Here is a 5,686-nt window from a genome sequence, read left to right as displayed (position 1 = left end):
AAAACAAAACCACTTCGCGCGGCTTGATATGTCGCTGTACAATCTTCACAATGACGCCAATTAAAACAACGTTTCACCGTTTGTAATAATATTGTTGTAAAGCCCGTGAGCTCTATGAACAATATTGGTGTATTTTACGTTTTTACTCATTACTCGAGTATATAATATTATTATCGTCATTATACGCAACATTGTTACGCATTCTAAACACTATAGATTTGATTCATTCAACCAACTATGTAAAGTGGTTTTTTAACACATTTTCAGGTTAGTCTATAGTTACTGTGATTATATTATGCACGGATGACTGTGCAATGCGGATAACTATAAAAATTACTCCTTAACAGTTTTGATGGTGATTATTGTTATATGCGAATCACCTAATTGTTCACATGGTTGACGTACCTGTAGAAGCTATACCCGTAAAGAAACCGTGCATAAAAGAAAAAAAAACGACTCGACGATGGATCATCGGTTGTGTGTTGTGTCCAGCCAAAGAGTACAATATTATATGTTATCGTTTTCTATTTATACGCCAGGAGTGGCTGAAAGTCGATTTTAAGTATTCTAGTGAAATGAAATCCTATTAAATAAAGTGATCTAAGCTAAGTGAAAATCGGTATGGGACAATTCAAATAATCATTACAATTCGGTTATGCCTTCCGATGGGTTTTTATCGCTAATGACCGCTAATCGAACTTACCTTGCAGAGCAATCCACCCTAATGCCTTACTATACGTTATAACAACTATATACACACTATATATATATATATATATATAAAAAATTTCAAATCTTCCCTATACTTGTGCGTGCTAAACAGCTAAACCTTGACCATCTCTATATATATATATATATATATATAATGTAATTGCACGAGCAGCGTAATCTGTGACTAAAAAAAAGTGTACGTAATTATAATTAGTGTACATAAAAGCTAATACAAACTATATATATATACATATAAATACTGTATATATTTTATGTTCGTAAAATATTGCTTGTTCGTTGTATGCATATAAATTACGAACAAAATCAAAACTATTGCAGACGATAATAAAATTAAACATTATTTCCTTGTATTAAAAAATGTACTACAGACATACGTCATAATTACCATACGGTAGTACTTATATACAGAATTAAAGTATTCAATATGTGTAGTGTATATTGCGCGGCAAATAATAATGTTATCGACAAAAACGAGTATGAGATATAACATGCAATTGTATAACATTTATATACAGTTGAAAAGCTGTACGTATGCGTAGGTCTGAAAAGTATTTAACGCAACATATATAACATTGTATACTACGCCGTAGCAGACTTTCGCTCGCGTTTTATAATATAATTATATACATTTATACCGTTAACGCACATCAACAGACTAGGCGTACTGCTGGACATCAATCTAATCTAACCCAAAACGGCTGTTACTCGCGAATCGACGCATACAGTGCAGTGATGGCTAGGATTTTATATCAGAGGAGAGAGTCACCGAACGCGTTTTATACGCTTAACGCTTCCTAGCTGCTGTAGGGTGGTCGTAAACATCTTAGTTTATACATTATTTATTTATTTTATACGTGTATACATATTACGAGTATACACACACTTAAGTTTATTGCAAACGCATTTACTGCATAGTGCACGCCTTTACACACGATGGGAGAAAGTCGTCGTGAGTGCCCTTTTTTTTTCAAAATTGCGTTTTCCGCTGTGTACGATTTTGACAAAGATAATCATCTCCAGGACTGTACGAATGTTGTGATTTTACATCGACTAGATAAAAAAAAATATAGACAAATTATTAAATGTATAAAAACGTTACGCGCAAACGCGTGTTTATGGTATAATAAATATTTTCTATTTAATATTTATAAATCATTTAATAATACAGCAGAGACTAATTGGGACACTACGTTGTCCGAATTAATGAAAGTCCGGATTAAACAAAATAACCCAATAACCGTAAATTATAAATTTAAGAAAACTGTATTAAATATAACATTATACAAGATATTATTCAACACAGCGTTAGACCTAATAAAATGATTACAAAGTATATAGAGCAAAAATTTAATATACAATATAGCAATACTTAAACAGCATCTTTAAAAAAATGATATTCTTATTATTTTCAATTTTGTATCGTTATAATTTTTAATTTTTTTAATTTTATAGCAAATAACAGACAATATTTCTTTATTTGATATTCAGAAGTAGAATATTTTTCTGTGAATTTCAATGAACAATAAGTCTTAGGTGGAATACCAATTTAATAATTATAAATACGCAGGTGGCACAAAAACGTCTTGAAAAATGTAGGCTCCCTCGTCTACATTTCAAATACTTATATTGTATAATTAACGGCAACTATAGTCTACAATCATTTGAAATACGATTTTAAATTTTAAGTGGAGCAATGATGAATTAATTTGTTTAAAAATGATGACTGTGGTTTATTCTGATGTTTATTATCACTAGATATAGAATTGCAATGTTATGTTATTTTTTTTGTGGTGTTTTAATACGTGTAAGTGGAAAATACATTATATAGCTATACGAGTAAATTAATAATATTTTTATCTCAAATTTATTGGCATTTTTTTTTTTTTTTTTGATTTTATAGTGCATTTTCCCGCGCTTTTAAAGCATTTTTTTCCCAACAAACGTAAATTGCTGTATCAAATGTATTCTTGTGATACAAACAATATAATGGTAGAATTTTTTTTTAGTGGTCAGATAGTGACATAGTGTTCAACGTATGTAGTAGATATGCAATACACTCTGACTACGATTTCATATTATCTACAAATATTATTAAAGAAGCGATAAAAAAAAATACCTCAATTCTAGTGTCATTAGCTTTTTAAAGTATTTTCTAAAAAAAATTACCTAACAACACAAACGAATATACAATATATTTCCGTAAAAAAAAAATATATACATAATACTATATTATTATGCGGTAAAATTAATGAAAAAATAAATATGTATTTGATTGTGTATTATTACAAATAAATAAATCAATATCCTCAAAAATAGAAGCTGACGCTGCACTGTTGCACTACAATTTATCTTAATTCATGTTACATAAAAAAAAAAAATATCCGCAAAAACGCAGAAACTTTCGAGATTAGCGAGTGATGATGTTCACTTTTAAAGAATCACTCTACGTGCCGTCTAAACGTTAAGTAAATCTTTCGACTGCATATACGAGTGTACATACATTCACATCACTCCCACCGCACACATCCTTGTCGGACAAACAGTGTACGGTGTATGTTATATAAATTACGATGTGCACAGGTATGTATCTTTTCGTGCATAATAATACTAATACACGAATATTGAATTTATCTACACCAGGCTTTACTATATATATATATATATATATATATATTATATATACAGGTCGATACGCGCGAGTTGCTTACATAATAATATAATTCGCAAGCCGACAGAGTGGTAATACCGAAATACGGTCAGTGACGGCGGTAAGTATCGTATATAATATAATAATATGACGTACCTACCTGTATCCTACCTGCGTCTATATTATAGTCACCGTTAGAGAGTCTGTAAAATAGGCTACCTAGCTGTAGTCGCGGCGGCGTTAACGTTGTTGAACGTATCGCAATCAGTCGTCCCGTCGACCATGTCACATACGAAAACATAATGTCGTAGACCCGACGACGCAGAGTACGTGCTAGGTACTACTTTTTACTCATAATACCTGCATCTATACAATATCGACGGAAAAAAAAAGCACGACGTTTGAAAACGAATCGTGTAAAAAATTATTATAATAACAGGTATGTAAGTCAAGGTCGCGCGTTAAAAAAAAAAAAAACACATTTTGGCATCGCGGGCGAAAATATATCATATACAATTCGCGCGCGCGCGCGAAGTGTGCGTGCTAATTAGTTAGTGGTCGTGTGAGGCGTACGCACGCGAGACGAGTAGACGGCACACATTATTCTACACACAACATGACATGTCGATGTGAGGTTAACACGTGTAATATTTAGCTGAACTACGACGTCACGGCCGCGCAACACCCGTGTTACGGCATTACGCGCGAACCATCGGGATACACGTACAATTAGTACATATATGTGTATATATTTAACATCATATACCTAGTACATTTCGTACATCTATTGGCTAAACATTACTTACGTTCGTTTAACGATAGTGTAGTGTTATTTACGTATGTGCTCGCACTACACGTAAATAATAACGTGGCAGAAATTAAACACACCCACAGTTGTAGCGGAGACGGACATTTTGCACCGATGATGGAGTTGTGTTCTTATAAATGTTCGACAACCGATCAGGTGCGATTAAATATATGAATGTACATGTGTGTGTGTGTGTGTGTGATGAGCTAAGAGGGCTCCGAGCACCGCGTGTATTCGTTTTAAAAGAGTTTTAACGTTAAAAATGTGTATGTTTTTGGTTTTCATTATGAAAAATCAAGAGTGGATAAACTTGTAATAATAACACCCGACTCATCGTGACATATATCATAACATCTATAACATGTTTAGTGATGTTCCGTCTATCCTCGTGTACATACAGTGTTTGACGTTAATAAGCATAAATTATTACAGAAAAGCCACGACTATTATATGGGTGATATAATAACAGTATATGATTCAGTTTCTCTGTACTAAAATAATAAATACAAAAATGTTTGTTTACACGGTTTTTTTTTTTTTTAATTATTTTTTTAGAAATCCGAGATAACTAATATATACTATGAGTCACATATTCCAGTATATTATGGTCAAGAATAAGATGGTATGTCTCGTAACTCGAGAACTCGGTTAAAAATACAAAACACATGATACTTACCACAAGAGATTCTAATGAAGAAATGGTAACTGCAGACCTGCACTGACCAGTATTGGCGCATTGCACAGTGCACACCTATCACGTCGCATTATACACATAAACGCAAAATTGTTGGTATTGCAGTTTCGTTGAGTATAACATACAAGAGTCAAGAAGTATAATAAATTTATCGCTTATACCGTACAAAAATTAAATTAAATAAATATAATATAATAATTTATGCATTTATTCAGTTATACCCAAAATTAATAAAAATTATTAAATTCGTTTTACAAAAAAAAAAAAACATGCCAAGTCTATGAGTTTTGATTGCCAAATATCTGTTGTTTTTTTATTTAATTGTTCCTGTAACACGTGACTACACGGCAAAGTCGAATATACAAACTACAATTATTATAACACCTAACTAGGGCTATTCTAGCGTTTATGTTAATTTTATATTTTTATTTTCACTAATTTCAAAAGAATTATTAGCCCACTGATCATAATCGTTTGAGAGACATACAAAGACTTACCTAATCGTGTTGTTATCTTAATATTACAGAAGTTATTTACATATACACAGTACTATAGTAGATACATTTAATAAAAAAACGCAAGTTTTAGAATTTTTAATAATAATAAATACAGAACAATAAACAAATTTAATTAATTTAAATTATAACTGAAGCATTAAATGATTATTACTAAAATATATGATTTATGTTAACATTAAATCCACACTGTTTAGCCTTTTTGTTACGCCTATCCTAAACTTATTGAGTTTTTCATTTCAAAGTTTAATGGGGAATACAAGTTTTCAAAATATCTGAAGAGCTGAAAT

This window comes from Rhopalosiphum maidis, chromosome 2 (genome assembly GCF_003676215.2).
Source record: "Rhopalosiphum maidis isolate BTI-1 chromosome 2, ASM367621v3, whole genome shotgun sequence".
NCBI lineage: Eukaryota > Metazoa > Arthropoda > Insecta > Hemiptera > Aphididae > Rhopalosiphum > Rhopalosiphum maidis.
Note: the sequence above shows the minus strand (reverse complement) of the source record.